General features: G+C 38.3%; 1 pseudogene; it reads left to right on the top strand.

Moving 5' to 3' along the window:
• The first annotated feature begins 7,374 nt into the window (after window positions 1-7,374).
• Window positions 7,375-15,179, top strand: LOC137949105 (phosphoribulokinase, chloroplastic-like; annotated as a pseudogene).
• The last annotated feature ends 1,468 nt before the right edge of the window (window positions 15,180-16,647 follow it).

The following is a 16,647-nucleotide window of genomic DNA, read 5'->3' as shown; positions in this document are numbered from 1 at the left end:
TTGGAACTTTTTCGTCTGAGCGACACGAAGTTGAAATTTTCCTGTTCATATCATCCATAGACAGATGGCCAAACCGAGGTGGTTAACCGCACCGTCAAAATGTATCTACAGTGCCTTGTGGACGATCGTCCGAAACACTGGGTTCAGTGGCTACCGTGGGCTGAATACTGTTACAACACTTCATTCCACTCAGTCTTGCAATCCTCTCCTTTCAAGGTTCTCTATGGTAGGGATCCCCCTCGGCTACTCTCTTATGCTCCAGGGTCCACCAGCGTGAATGCCATTGACCAGTCACTCATTGATTGCGACCAGCTATTACAAAATATTACAGATCGCCTCTGGCGAGCTCAGTTTTGTATGAAAAATTTCTATGAGAAGGGACACCGAGACGTCTCGTACAAGGTAGGGGATTACATTTGGTTATGACTCCAACCGTACCGCCAGCAGTCCATTGCCGAACCGCCACACCATAAGCTCTCACCCAAGTACTTTGGGCCCTTCTTCATTATTCGTCGTGTGGGACTAGTGTCCTATCAACTACAACTTCCAGCCACGACCAAGTTGCATGATGTATTTCATGTATCCCTCTTGAAACCATATACAGGATCACCACCCACAACCACTCTATTCCTTCCTCTTGTGGACAAACGTCATTCTTACACCAGCCATGGTGTTACACACCCATTTGGTCAACGACTAGTGGGAGATTCTAGTCTAGTGGACAGTTACGAAGCCATATGCAGCGACATGGGAACAGTTGGACACCTTCAAACAGGTCTACCCAACTTACGAGTTTGAGGATAAGTTCTTTCTCCAAGGGGAGGCTGATGTTGAGGACTCAATAGCTAACCGAGTCATACAACGAAGGAGCACTAAGTTACAGAGTTAATAGCTTTCTTTCCATATTGTTTTAAATTTTTTTTTATGCATTATTTATTAAGTTAAATTTCCATAGGGGCATAATTATAATAATTAACCCTAAAACTATGGTTGGCGTCAACCCTGCTTAGAGGGCAAGGGAATGAGAAAAAAAGGAAAGTCTTGAATTAGGTTAAGCAGGGTTTGGAGTTCTACTTGACGAGCTCTAGGGTTTGAAGGTCTCCTTGATGATCTCTAGGTCTAGGTTCCCTCTTGAATCTAAATATCCTTCTCTCCTATTTTGATTGCTGTTTACATTGATCCAAACCGAAGAAGAGAGCGGAGTTTCTGCCCCTTTTTTTAGTTCAAACAGAGGCTTCAGCCTCCCAGCCATCACCAATAGCCATAGAGGGGCTCTATCCCTCTTTCTGAGCCAGGGTTGAGGTCTCTCAATCCATCTATCACAAGCAGCACCAGTCAGAGTTTGTCTCAGCCTCAAGGCCAAAAAGAAGAAGGTCAAGAACCCCTACTCTTTGATCCAAAGACTATCCAAGTTAGAGGCTTTTCAGCCCCTAACCTAAGCAGCAGCAAAGAGGGTTCCAAACCCTCTTTGCCATGAGCAAAAGGGGAACCTTTGCCCTCCTGTCCGAGCAGCAACAGTAAGGGCTCTTTGTCCTTATCGAAAATAGTAACATAGTCAAAGGAGATTGATTTCCTCCCATCCGAGATCAGGCCAAAGAAAGACTCTTTTCCCATCCTTACCGAGAGCAATTGCTCTAGTTGGAAGATATGTCCAAGCCCACATGACCAAAGAAGGCTCACATATGTAAGAGTATTATAAGATGGGCCGCACAACCAAGGAAGACCCACAAAATGAGCCCAAGCACATAAGAAGTAGGACTCACAATGATTACCATGAGCTGGCATCCTTATCACATCAGTTGGAAGATCAAGAAGGACTGACAAATGCATCTTTATCTTATGGTCACATCCTAGAAGAGTTCTAGTTTGATTTATGTTTGTCTTTTATCTATATTGAGTCATTTAATTATGCTTGGACTTATCTTTAAGTGTTAGAGTTTAGGTGTAATTGGGACAAAAGTAGTTTTATTGTAATTGGACTCTACTACCTTCCTCTATTATAAATAGAGGTTCATATACCTTGATTACAATAAGTCAATGAAGTATTTATCTTTTTCATAAATTCAACATGCTATCAGAGTAGGTTCTGTGATTTGACGTGGTCAACCCACAGAGGTAATGTGATCCTTTTCTCTAAACCTTAAACACTAAGTCTAGGTTCATAATTATTTTTTTCAGTCCCTACACCCAGAGTATTCTTTGCATTTTTAACCTTTATACAGAGTTTTTCATATTTCAAATTACATATTGACAAAAATATATTTGAGTCTACTTTCCAAAGAAAAACTATTTGTTCCAATCGGAGTTATATACAGAGAGATATCGATATTTGAATGAGCGAAGGACAAATTTCAAAAAGGTTCAAGCAACAGCAGCAATCTTCAGATTCCAAGGTATTTTTTTCTATCAAGAACTAGACTTTATATGGAGAAATATTTATAAGTCTATTATTTTACCTATTCAACCAATTTTTTATTTGAGTTATCTACTAAGAGAAATCGATATTTGAAGCAGAAATGTCAGATTGAAAAAGAAAGATATCAAAAGAAATCCTCAACTTCTGAGGTATTATATGCTATCAAGAAAGAGACTTTATATGGAGAATTATATATAAAAATAAAGATACGTAAGTCTATTTTCTTAAATATTCAACCAATTCTCGGTATAATTTTTATATAAGGATATATTGATCTTGGAAGAGTCAATGGTCATTCTGGAAAAATAGGAGAAACAATACTTAGTTCGGCCAGATGACAGAGACTAAAATATATTAGATTATTTATCTTCTGATAATTATATTTTATGAAGTTAAGTTATACTTGGATGAAATTTATTTAAGTCTAATTTCATAAGAAGAAAATTTCATGTCAATCTGATCTATATGTAAAGAATATTTGCATTGGAAGAATCAAAGGTCATGTTGGTATTCTGTTGTATTGAAAAATCCGAATTTATACCCTTTGTTTTGCGTCACTGTTTGAGTTGCTATATCAGAAAAATATATCACTTCTCCCTGGTTTAAGGGCTTATTACTACATCTATATTATTTGGGCTTATTGCTGCATCTTTGATATTTGGTTCAAGCTGGGATCACTGCCATTAACTCCCAGCTGGAGGGGGAGAAGTAGAAGAAGTACAAGGAAGAGGTATTTTATTCCATATGTTGTGGATAAGTTTTATGTGACCAAAATATTCAAGAAAGGGGGAGCACAAAAGATGAAGCTTATGCATCTATGAAAAAATATTTATATCGGATTATTATTATTTCATGGGGTCATTCTACAAGGTTTATTATTTTGGTTCGTGTTATATGAGTTGGAAGATGGTCATGTTATATACAGTTGCTGCTATTATGTCTCTTTGGATGAGACATTATTATTGAAGAAGAGGTGGCCTCAATATATGTTACATCACCGTGACGGAGGAGCTTATTACTACATCCACTACCCGTAAGGAGTTATTTCACCGTGATGAAAGAGTTTATTACTAACTCTATGTTATACCCCCAGGAATTGGCATTTATTACTCCTACCACTTGAGAGTCGTTGTCCTATGGAGGTACAAGGTGATGGAGGAGTTTTTTTTATTATTATTATTACACTTCCGAACAGCATATAGACCCACTACCTATAGAAAATAGGAGTAGCACTACCTATAGAAGATAGGAGTGTGTCGAACATCCAGTATATAGACCCACTACCTGTAGAAGATTGGAGTGGCATTACCCATAGAAGATAGGAGTTAATTGACTGGATTAAATAGCAATGTCATACAACTTGAAGTGATTTTACTCTCATTTTTCTTATGCCATCTGGGCCTCATGAACGAGAGCACCAGCGTGAGGGGGAGTGTTGGAAGATCTACCACATTATACAAAAAAAAAAAAGATTTTATATATCATTTGCAACAAGTTGGGAGTTCATGTTCTTCTCTCACCCCCAGCTTGAGGGGGAGTGTTGGAAGATATGCCCAAGCCCACACGACCAAGGAAGGCCCACATATCTAAGAGTATTATAAGATGGGTCACACAACCAAGGAAGACCCACAAGATGGGCCCAAGCACATAAGAAGTAGGACCACAACGATTACCATGAGTTGGCATCCTTATCACATCAGTTGGAAGATCAAGAAGAACTCACAAAGGCATATTTATCTTATGGTCACGTCCTAGAAGATTTCTAATTTGATTTATGTTTGTCTTTTATCTATATTGAGTCATTTAATTATGCTAGGACTTATCTTTAAGTGTTAGAGTTTGGGTGTAATTGGGACAAAGGTAGTTTTATTTTAATTGGACTCTACTACCTTCCTCTATTATAAATAGAGGTTCATGTACTTTGATTACAATAAGTCAATGAAGTATTTCTCTTTTCTATAAATTCAACAATTACAATGCTGGGCTCACAAATCCCACGCTGAGTAACTCGATCCATGACTAGGGACCTTAACAGAATGATAGACTTATTATTAGTTGGCCCATTAACATCATGAAGGAACATGTGACTAACAATGTTGTCCACCTTGAGATCGCATGGCAGATATGAGACACACTTGCTTCAAGTTGTATTCAAGCATCGAAAGTTTACAAAAATTATATGATGTATTTTAGAATATGTTTACTACCAAACAAGGAGAGAACCTGCATGAGTTTTTGGCTAGATTCAAAGGGCTGATTCAGGAATGGAAACTTGTTAAGCCCCTATCAACTGATGTATTTGTTCAAGGAAAAAAAAGGGAGACCTTGGCGGTTGCTATCTTATTGTCCAATATTAAGTTATACCTTGAAGTGACTAAAAATCACCTACTTAGCTCCTCTGCACTTCCATCATTTGATGACATCAATGCAACTCTACTTTGAATACCATATTCTTCCTCTACCTCTCATACTGAGGTATCATCCACCACATACTCAGGGAATAGGGGTACATCTTCTACCACTCAAGGGCACGGTAGAAATTATAGAGGTTGAGCAAGAGGAGGTAGGAATGGTTTTGGTCTTTCAAGATCAGACAAGCATTATTGAAATGTTATGTCCTCCTTTCAAATTTTGAGTGACTTCTCGTTCATTTACTAAATCCTCATTCCTTCCCATACATGTTATATGGTTAGTTAGAATTATGCATCACTTTGGGATTACTTAATGGGTGGTTTTAAAATCAAAGTAAGTTGCTGGTTTTTTGTGCCAAGTTTAGTTGGGAGACTCCAATTAGGCAATTAATTAAGTAATTGTATCCATGTTACTACTTGAATTCATTTTCAATTTTTTTTCTTAAAAAAATACTATTGCTTGAATTTGACAAACAAATTGCTGCATATGTGTTGTGTAAGAAATTCTACATATATTCTGTTAAAATCATAGTCGGTAAATGGAAGACCTTACCGCGTGGATCCAATGCAAATAAACTTTATCTTACTTGGGCTGCTGGCTTGTAGCTAATACCCAAGCTAACCTTCCGAGTGAAACAAATCATGCTTGACTCTATCAGTACAACTATGGTTAGTTGTGGAGTGCTCGTGGCCTTGTGGGAACCTAAAAGCTCTCTTTCCCCTCAATCTAGTGTAGCTCATCTAATAGAAAGACAGAAATTGTGCTTGTTCTAATAGCAAAATCTAGAGTTAAGACATGTCCACAACATCAGTTGATGCTAGAAGCTTGCTAGTTAGCTTTTCCAAGAATTGCAGTCACAAATGTACTTTGATGATTTTGTTAGTTTCTCATCTCCTCTTTTGTCATCTTATCTTAGTTATCTATGGTTATCCCTGTTTATAAACATTCTAAATTTTGTGTGAATTTGTTATGTTGTCTTTTGGCCTACAACGAATCAATGGTTTCTTTTTTTTATGCTTTATTGATTTGTATCACTTGATTTTACTATGTGATTCCATGTTTTCCATATGCATTACTATCCTAAGAGTTGTTTGGCATATGTTCGTTTCTTTGTGAGTTATTGGGATACCATTGATGACTCTTTGTTTAGTGTACTCTTTGTCTAAATCATCTCCAAATAGGGCAAAAGCATTTCAGATCCGCTTACTTAAAAAGTATATCACACTAGAAAAAAAAACAAGTGTTTACATCTGTAGCATTTGAAAGATGTCATTTAATTTATTGTATTTTAATTTTTAAAATTATGACATTTAGTCATAGAAGATACGAATAAGTTGGAGTATCATTGATATAATTAGTTTATGATTTTTGTATCTGTTTTACTCTTACTACGGTAAAGGGTATACTTATAATATTGTTACTTTTAGCTTATATAAATAAATGTTAAGGAAAAGGGTTTAAAAATATCCATAACCCTATTATTCCTCCTCTTTTCTCCCCCAACGTGTGCTCTCTTCTCTCCTCTTCTCTTGGTTGTCTCCCTCTCTCTCATCTCTCATCTCCCCTCTTCTCCTCTCTTCTTCTTCATTCTTCATTCTTCATTCTTCATCTTCCTTTTCTTCTTTACCCAATATGTAATATATGGGATTCCGAAAATCAATACGTAGAAAGATATACATTAAAGTACTAATTATGCTATATTTAATTATTTATATATAGGCAGATACTTGTTATTCTCGTTAAGAAACAATGGAAGTCACAGAGTCAACCGGACGCCAAGCCAATTAAGGTTTGAAGGCTCTTACTTGGTCCCCTAAGCCCGTCAATCTTATTCAAGACTGATCCAAATAGGGGTCTACTCCGGTTTCAAACCCTTTTGACTGGTTCTAAATAAAACACGTGAATATATTTATATAGCTTGAACAGAGATCTCGATCTGCAATTCGCTGTGGATTTTTACGAGGCACTTTTGTATAATTGAATCCAAACTATTAAATGATCCGAAACTCAAATCCCCTCATCTCCAAACCACCACGTTCCTGCCACCACGTGTCATGCACATATCCGAACTCAGGGCAATCCCCCACCGTTCTTCCTCTTCTCCTTCATTCTTCCGGTACCACAAGTCAGCACACAGAAAGCAAAAATAACAAAATCTGCAAACTATAAAATCTTATCTTTACTAAAGCGCCATGAGTTTACACTCCCATTGAATTTCTTTCTCTTAACCTTCGTCAAAAACAAGAGATAGGGAACGAACGTTCCCATGAAAGAACGGACATCTCTGGGCACTCATCCAATCAAATCCTATTTATTTGTTTCCCCACTGAAAATTAAAAGAAAAAAAAAATTGAAAAACCCAACCTCTGTTCTCGCCATCCTCACCTTGGTCATCAGCTTTTCCCTTTCTGGAATGTAAAGATCAGAAATGCCCATTTGATTTTTATTTTATTTTTCTCAACAGGCTCCCCATGTCACCCTCCCTCTATTGCAAAAGAGAAAGAAATCTCATTTCGGATCTTACCTCCGTCTGAGACCCCAGAAAAATGGTGGTCTGCACGGTCTACACCACCCATTCTTTGAACTCAACCTGTGGAATCACCAAACCGACGAGGACCCAGTTGGTTCTCATCAGAGACAGGTTGTTCTATACAGAAGCCGCAGGGGGAGAAGCGTTTCAGTGATTTCATGCTCTGCTGACATTGTTGTTATGGGCTTGGCAGCTGATTCTGGTTGTGGGAAGAGTGTAGGAATACTTTAACCGAATTTCGGAAACATATATGAAATTCATAAACCAAAATCGTACCTCCTGATATAGCGTAACTTCCGGCGAACAAAGAGCCTCGGCTATCGCCTCCAGCGTACAGAACGTCTCGTCTATCACAGAGGCTCGTTGATAACAACGTTCAGACACGCCTCTGCTAGACCAGACCCCTTTTTATAGGCTCTTCTCCATCAAAGGAGACCACCAACCAACGGAAAACCGAAGGTCGTAACTGGCGACCACCATCAGTGGAAAACCGTTTGATGGATGGGTCACTTAAGTGACAAATCATAAACCGTCTAGTTGACATTCTCCCACTTGACCCATAGGTCTACCTAATATGTATCATTGATACAACTTCATGAATGTTTTCCATAGATATAATATCCTTATACTCAAACAAAGAAGATTAAATTACATAAATAGTGGTGGTAAATCCTTTTAGAGCAAGTATTACCTTCCATGTATTACAATGTAACTATCTCCTTTAAATGAAAACCTTATGTGACACATTTCTTTATGAATGAACTTTCATAATGCTCATACGGGATCATCGTATATTGTCATTCTCTAAACTTTATGTATACAACCAAATAAGAGAAGACACAAATGAACTTAATGGAGTTTTTCATTGACAAAATTGAGATACAAACATAAAGGGAATCTCAATTACAGAAATTACATAATAGAACTGAGTCTCATATGTTTAACATGTCCCTTATAAATAGTAGGTGGTAGACCTTTTGTGAACGGATTAGCGATCATTAATCCGGTACTGATGTGTTCCACAACCACCTTGTTTGCTTTGACATGATCTCGAATAGCTAAAAACTTTATGTCAATATGTTTACTACGACTTCCGCTCTTATTGTTCTTGGCCAAAAACATTGTTGCGGAATTGTCGCAATAAACCTTAATGCCTTAGAAATTGTGTCAACAATTTTAAGCACTAAAATTAAACTCTTCAACCATATAGCCTGTGATGACACTTCAAAACATGCTACAAACTCTGCTTCTGTGGTAGAAGTAGCAATCAAAGATTGTTTTGCACTTCTCGAATAAATGGCCCCTCCGACTAATAAGAAGACATATCCCGATGTCGACTTTCTCGTATCAAGGCAACCAGCAAAATCAGAGTCTGAATATCCAATGACTTCCAGATGATCAGATCGTCTGTATGTAAGCTTGTAGTCTTTCCAATGGTCCAAACCAAGATTACTTTGATATCTGCCGAATATTCCCATTGCATATACTATGTCAGGTCTTGTGCAAACCTGAGCATACATTAAACTCCCAACTGCGGAAGTATATGGAATATTTTTTATTTGTTCCCTCTCAAAATTATTTCGTGGACCTTGTTCTTAATTTGTCACCTTTCACAATAGGTGCAACACCAGATGAGCAATTATTCATACAATATCTCCCTAGAATTTTGTTGATAGAGGCTTCTTGAGACAATCCTAGTGTCCCGTAGGATCTATCTCTATCAATCTTTATGCCTATGACATAAGCAGCTTCACCCATATCCTTCATATCAAATTGCAATGAGAGAAATCGTTTGACCACATGATATAATCATAAATAACTTGAAGTAAGTTGAATATCATCTACATATAGGACTAAGAAAATGATTTTTCTCCCACTGACCTTATGATATATACATTGATCCATGATATTCTCCGTAAACCCAAATGAAGAAATAACATCATGAAATTTTAAATACCACTGACGGGATGCTTGTTTTAGTCCATATATAAATTTCTTAAGTCTACAAACCAAGTGATCATTCCCCTCTTAAATGAAACCTTCAGGTCGTTTCATGTAAACTTCTTCTTCTAGGTCACCATTGAGGAGAGCCGTTTTCACATCCTTTTGATGTAACTCCATATCAAAATGAGCTACTAATGTCAAAATTATCCGAAATGAATCATTCTTTGAAATAGGAGAGAAGGTTTCGTGATAATCAATGCTTTCTTGTTGAGTAAATCTTTTGGCTACAAGTCTTGCCTTCTATCTTTCAATATTACCCAAAGAGTTTCTTTTGATTTTGAAAACCCATTTATAGCCAATGGCCTTCTCCCTTTAGGCAATTCAACAAGATCCCAAACTTGGTTTTTAGCCATTGAATCCGACTCTTCCTTCATGGCATCATTCCATAATGTGGATTTTTGTCCACTCATGGCCTGTGAAAACGTAATAGGATCATCTTCAACAAAAATATCCATGTCAGATTCTTGAAAGTACACTTCATAATCTGAAGAGAGTGCAGGTTTTCTAACTCTTGAAGATCTTCTTAAGGGTACTTCAATATTTTCAGGTTGAGAATGTTGAGTAACCTGATCTATATGAGTATCTTTATGATGAGATGCTTCTTCAACTATTGGTTGTACTTGAATAATCGAATCTAGAGGATTTTTATGAACAACAACCAAATAATCTGAAGTTGAAGAAGCAAGTGGAGTACTGGCAAAAACCAAGTTACGAGGTTGGCTACTCCTACTAATCTGATCATTCTCATGGAACCTTGCATTCTTAGATTCGACAATTCTTGTCGAACAAGATTGACAATAAAATCTATATCCCTTAGACTTTTCCGCATAGCCAATGAAATGTCCACTGACTATTCTAAAGTCTAACTTTGTCTAATGTGGATTGTAAAGTCGAACTTCAATTGGATAACCCCAAACATGTACATGCCTTAAACTAGGTTTCCAACCTTTCCATAACTCGAATGGTGTTTTATGAACCGCTTTGGTTGGTGGAACCCTATTGAGTACATAGAGTGCATTTTTGAGAACTTCACTCCACAAAGACAATGGGAGATCGGAGTTACTAATCATACTCCTCACCATGTCCATTAATATTCGATTTCGTCTTTCAACCACACCATTTTGAGACAGTGAGCCAAGCATTGTGTATTGTGGCACAATACTGTGCTCCTCCAGAAACCTTGCAAAAGGACCAGGCAATTGTTCTCTTTCAGTGTACAGTCCATAATATTCACCATATCTATCTGACCTCACGATTTTGATTTGTTTACTTAATTGTTTCTCTACTTTTGCTTTATAGACCTTAAAAGCATCTAGTGCTTCACTTTTATCATAAAGTAGATAGAGATACATATATCATGTATGGTCATCAATAAAGGTAATAAAATACTTCTGACCAGTGAAACATGGGTCATAAGGATTTGAAATATCAATGTGTATGATTTCCAAGACATCAGAACTCCTCCTGTAACCTTTCTTGTACTTGTTGGTTTGCTTTCCTTTAATGCAATCCGCACATGTACTAAAATCAGTAAAATCAAGACCCTCAAGGACTCCATCATTAACTAATCTTTTAATTCTATCAATGGAGATATGACCTAATCTCCTATGCTACAACATGGAGGATTTCTCATTTATAACACTTCTCTTAATGCCAACACTAATACCATACACAGTAGTAAGACTACAATCAAATGTAGGGTTTAAAAGAAGTTTGAATAATTCGTCTTCCTAAATGCCATTTCCAACAAGAAAATGGTCTTTATACAAATGAAGGGAATTTCCAAGGAAATTAAAACTAAATCCAAAGGGTAAAAGTTTGGAAACTGAGATAAGGTTTCGAGACAAAGATGGAACATAAAATGTCCTTTCAAGGTCTAAGACAAAACCAGTATTTAGGACAAGTCAAAAAGTTCCAACCACCTCTACATGTGAACCCATCTTATTTCCTGAATAGATAGAGCATTCACTTGGCGTCGGTTTTTGTTGGTTCAAGAAACCATGCATGGTGTTGGCAACATGGATTGTAGTACCAGAATCAATCCACCAAGTGTTATAAGAAGCATGAGTCATATTATATTCAAAACACACTAAGGAACACATTTCTCCATTTAAGGGAACAATAGAGGAATCAAAGGGTGGGACAGATAAAATTTGAAGAGCTGCAAAAAGTGGATAACAAGCTTACTAAACATGCAATGAAGTAAAATTTTGAATATTTACCCATATAAATAATTCAAACAAATAAATCAACATGTCATTATAATCTTTCCTGTGGGCTCAGATTATAACACATATGCGATTTATGTCTCTTTATGATGGGACCTAGAAATCTGTTTATCAAAGAATATTCTAGGCTTGTGGGCAACTAGAAAATATTTTTTTAAAATTTTTTTTTCTTTCCCATCCTGATTAATCACATAAATATAACATTTACCCTGTGGGGTTAAAGTATTATATCTCCATGATTAATCACAATTTTTTATGTCAGTAACTTTATGTGACTAAACTTAATGTCACTAGACATTTGCATAATGAAAAATGTTGTGGCAATTACTCAACTATTTAAGTGTATACCAAAAAATATGACATAAAAATAATTGACTAAAATGAATATCAATTAATAATCCTTATATTTAAGTTAACATAAAAATATTCATAAAAAACTGACGTATACATAAAACCTAAATAAATTTGCACAATTATTAAAATTGCATAAAAACAGATTACTGGAATTTTAATCTATATTTTGTGTATCTAACGGTAACACATAAAACCAGATAGCTTAATTGTCACAAGGCGTTACCTATGTCCTGCACGCGGGTTCGAATCCCCGCAAGCGCGGGTATTTTATTTTGCCTACCGAGTCGACTCGGCCAGTGCGCGGGCGGGCGACTCAGCGAGTTTGAACAAGCGAACCGAAACGATCCACCCGTCCATGCCATGACTCAGCTCATTCGAGTCATTTCAAACGACTCGTTAAAATCCGACTCGAGTCAACTCATCCAACTCGCTGCAGTTAGACCGATCTTGCACAACGAAACGAGTCAACTCGTCCAACTCGTTGCAGTTAGACATATCTTGCATAACGAAACGAGTCAACTCGTCCAACTCGCTGCAGTTAGACCGATCTTCAACCTCCAACCACGCTCAGACTCCTGCTAGGCGCAGTGGAGAGGACGCTCAGCATCCACCGTCGCCCTCTGCCTGACGTCGGCATCTTGTCGAAATCCGGTCGCCATCATCCGTCGGCGACGCCAACCGATGCACAACGTCGGTGCTGACAGCATACGCATAAAACTCCTCTCCACGGAAATGACTCCATATCAGAGAGGAAAGCTCTGATACCACATGTAGGAATACTTCAACCGAACTTCGGAAACATATATGAAATTCATAAACCAAAATCGTACCTCTTGACATGGCATCAACTTCCGGCGAACAGAGCTTCTCGGCTATTGTCTCCGGCGTATAGAACGTCTCGTCTATCACAAAGGCTCGTCGATGGCAACGGTCAGGTATGCCTCTGCTAGACCAGACCCCCTTTTATAGGCTCCTCTCCATCAAATGAGACCACCAACCGATAGAAAACTGAAGGTTGTAACTGGCGACCACCATCAGTGGAAAACAATTCGACGGATAGGTCACTTAAATGACAGATCATGAACCGTCTAGGTGACGGTTTGTGAACCGTCTTACAAAGAGTACCTTCATGAAGTTGACTAGTGTTTTTGGTGGGGCAGTAGAGCCTCCTAAGGGGGGTAATCCTGATTCCAACACTCTGATCAGTGACATGACTACTGTTATTTGCCTGGATGATTACCATTCCCTGGACAGGAATGGGAGGAAAGAGAAAGGTGTGACTGCTCTTGACCCCAGAGCTAACAATTTTGATCTCATGTATGAGCAAGTGAAGGCTCTCAAGGAGGGAAAAGCAGTTGAGAAGCCCATCTATAACCATGTTTCTGGCTTGTTGGATCCTCCTCAACTCATTCAACCACCCAAGATTCTTGTGATTGAAGGTTTGCACCCTATGTAAGTTTTGAACGCACTTTGCTTTTAGGAGTCTCTCTGTTTTAATTTTGTTGTTTTCTGGTTTATTATCATTTTTTTCATGGAAAAGTACTGCTGTGACTGGCTATAATGCTTGCCACTTGTCTCTCCCAAGCCGTCTTTCTATTGATTTCAGGGGATCAAAGTTTCGGTTGCTTTAGGTCTTTCCAAAGAAGATAAAATGATTTCCCAATTTTCTTTTTAATGGAATCGAAATTTTTCCCTTTTCGGTCTTCTCATCAATGGACGATAGAAATTGTTCTTCTTAGCCTCATTCGCTTCAAGAAATTGTTTAATGGGATAAGTATACAGCAGCACCAGTCTTCTCTGGAAACACCCATGGATTCAGAAATTTCTTTGATGAATTAAATAAATGGTTTCTTGAAATAGATTAATCCCCATAATCTTTCCAACTTTAATCCTTTTCTAGCCAAAAAAATCCAATTACTGTCCTCTTTAATTGTTAACCAGGCAATAAAACAGTCTGATGACTTTCTAAATTTAAACTTAAAAATATTAGCTCGCTTTAGTTTTACTGATAATTAGTTCTTGGCAGTTACCCCAGGCTTTTGTTCTTGTTGTTAGGTTCGATGCCCGAGTAAGGGTACTCCTGGACTTCAGTATTTACTTGGATATCAGCAATGAGGTGAAGTTTGCTTGGAAAATTCAGGTCAGCGAGCAACATTATAAGTGTGAAAATTTCTTCTGCTCATTTTTTTTCATCTCGTCTAAGATCACTACAAAAATTGTAGAGGGACATGGCAGAACGTGGGCACAGTCTTGAAAGCATTAAAGCTAGTATTGAGGCCAGGAAGCCGGACTTTGATGCTTTTATTGGTAAGATTTTACTTCAAACTGTCTATCTGCAAAAACCAGTGGAATTTGAACTAACAATGGTGAAAAATCCTTATCCTCTGTAACTGCTAAATTGAAAATCCTTTGAGTGGGATCTGCTGAGCTGAATATAGAGAGATATGAAGTAAGAAGGTGGAGATTACCATGCACACAACATCGTGTCTTATGATCAATCTGCATTAAATGGCTCTGTTTTGCATCTTTGGCTCAAAACTGAAGAAGATTGTGTGTTGCTCTAGAGAATACTGATCTGTTCCTCAGTTTCCGTAATGTAATAATTTTTTGCAGACCCACAGAAGCAGTATTCAGATGCAGTTATTGAAGTTCTTCCAACACAACTGATCCCTGATGACAATGAAAGAAAGGTTCTGCGGGTTAAGTTGGTAATGAAAGAAGGTGTCCAGTATTTCAGCCCTGTTTACCTGTTTGATGAGGGATCCACTATTTCATGGATTCCTTGTGGAAGGAAGCTAACATGCTCATACCCTGGCATCAAGTTCGCCTATGGGCCTGACTCTTACTTCTCCCATGAGGTACCTGATACAGAACTTCTACCAATTCATCTCACCTCTCTTCTTATCCAAAGATTATCACCTCAAAATCCTGAGATTATTTCCGGGTCTACAGAACTCCTAATGAATTTTCTGGATTTTTCCAGGTTTCTGTGCTGGAGATGGATGGGCAGTTTGACAGACTGGATGAGCTTATTTATGTTGAGAGCCATCTGAGCAATCTGTCTACAAAGTTTTATGGAGAAGTCACTCAGCAAATGTTGAAGCATGCTGACTTCCCTGGTAGCAACAACGGCACCGGGCTTTCCCAAACCATAATTGAGTTGAAAATAAGAGACCTGGATGAGCAGATAGTTGCAAGCAAAGCTGCAGTTCCTGTAGAAGCAACGAAAGCCTGATCTTACTCTTTATCGTGCGGAGAGTTGCTTTCGTCTTGGCAGTCCGGTTTTCATTTTTATTTCTTGTTCCACATTTGACTCCTCCGACAGTCTGTTTTTCTTTGTAATCCTGATGAGATATGTAAGATAGTATCAAAAGAGATAAAATGATGTAAAATTCCAATGAAATAAGATCTGGAACGTTTGAATCGTATCAGCAATATATTGTTAACCGTTTTTATGAGAAACGGTTTTCTCATTAACGTGGTCTCAAATTTCTGGCAGTTGCAACTCCCTCGGTAACACGAAGCTATGAATAACCTTGATGGGATGTTGGCTTCGGTTAAGAATGGTTTTGGGTCCCCTGTCTCGTCACTCAAGCCCCTTCAGTTGAGCCATCGCCGTGAGTGCTCAGAGATCGAAAGCGCCAAACACGAACAGAAAACAGAGAGAAGGAATTTGAAGCGTAGGGAAGGAGGTACGATTTATCTTCTGTTTAATTTATAATGAATTTCATGTTGATATTAGAAATTCATGTTTAAGGCTTACAGTTGGTATCAGAGCAGACCTCTGATCCAGCGTTTCGATTCCCAGAGACTCTATTTTGTTTTCGGTCTCTGTTCTGTTTTAAAAAAAAAAAAAAACAATTCTGCGCCACTGCTTGCGGGCGCCGGGGCTCTGGCATCGACGACAGCCAGTGTCGAGCATGACGCTGGTGCCGGCGACCATTCCACACAGTTGCTGGCGCCGACAATTTACAGAACGCCGACAGAGGTTGTCGCAGTACGCTCTCTGTGAGCTCACTGCGGCGGCTGTCTCGTGACGCCTGAGAGTGTCGGAGACGCAGCGCTGCCGTCGGCGACAATTCCGGCCTGTTTTCCGGCGTCAACGACTTGAAAGAACGCCAACGAACTTTTCTTCTGCGCGCGGCTGGAGGTTGAAGACGACCTCCAGAGCACAGAATCATTTGATTAAATTCATATGGTTGTTTTGTAAATACCATCGATTGGCTCGGGACGAGTTTTCTGCGACTCGCTATTCCAACTCGGTAACCGCAACTCGGGTCGGGTTGACTCAAAGAAGAAAAAAAAAACCGTCGAGTTGACTCGGACGAGTTGAGTTGGCTCGCCGTTCCTGGGCGAGCCAACTCGATGTTTAAATTAGTTTTGCGCCGATGGGATTCAAACCCGAGCACGATGGGAAAATTACTTGCGCCAGTGACCATTATGCCACTGGCCGTCTGCTGTTCAGTATATAGGAACATTTAGATTTATTTCCTGTTACAGTTTTTTATGCAATTTTTGGCATATATGTAAATGCATGAAATTAAAGTTATGCATAATATTATAGTTTTTAATTATGCATATCTTATGAGTATATTTGGTGCATAATGATAACATGTTAGTGTAAGTTACAATTATGCAATTCATGCTATTCTCATATATTTATGAGATTTAATGTCTAGTGATCCATATAATTTTTATTAATT

Source organism: Aristolochia californica, unplaced genomic scaffold (genome assembly GCF_029961685.1).
Source record: "Aristolochia californica isolate CCGP_79_NKW_82.1479 unplaced genomic scaffold, dmAriCali1.0.hap1 SCAF_13, whole genome shotgun sequence".
Lineage (NCBI taxonomy): Eukaryota > Viridiplantae > Streptophyta > Magnoliopsida > Piperales > Aristolochiaceae > Aristolochia > Aristolochia californica.
This window is presented reverse-complemented; position numbering and strand designations above follow the sequence as displayed.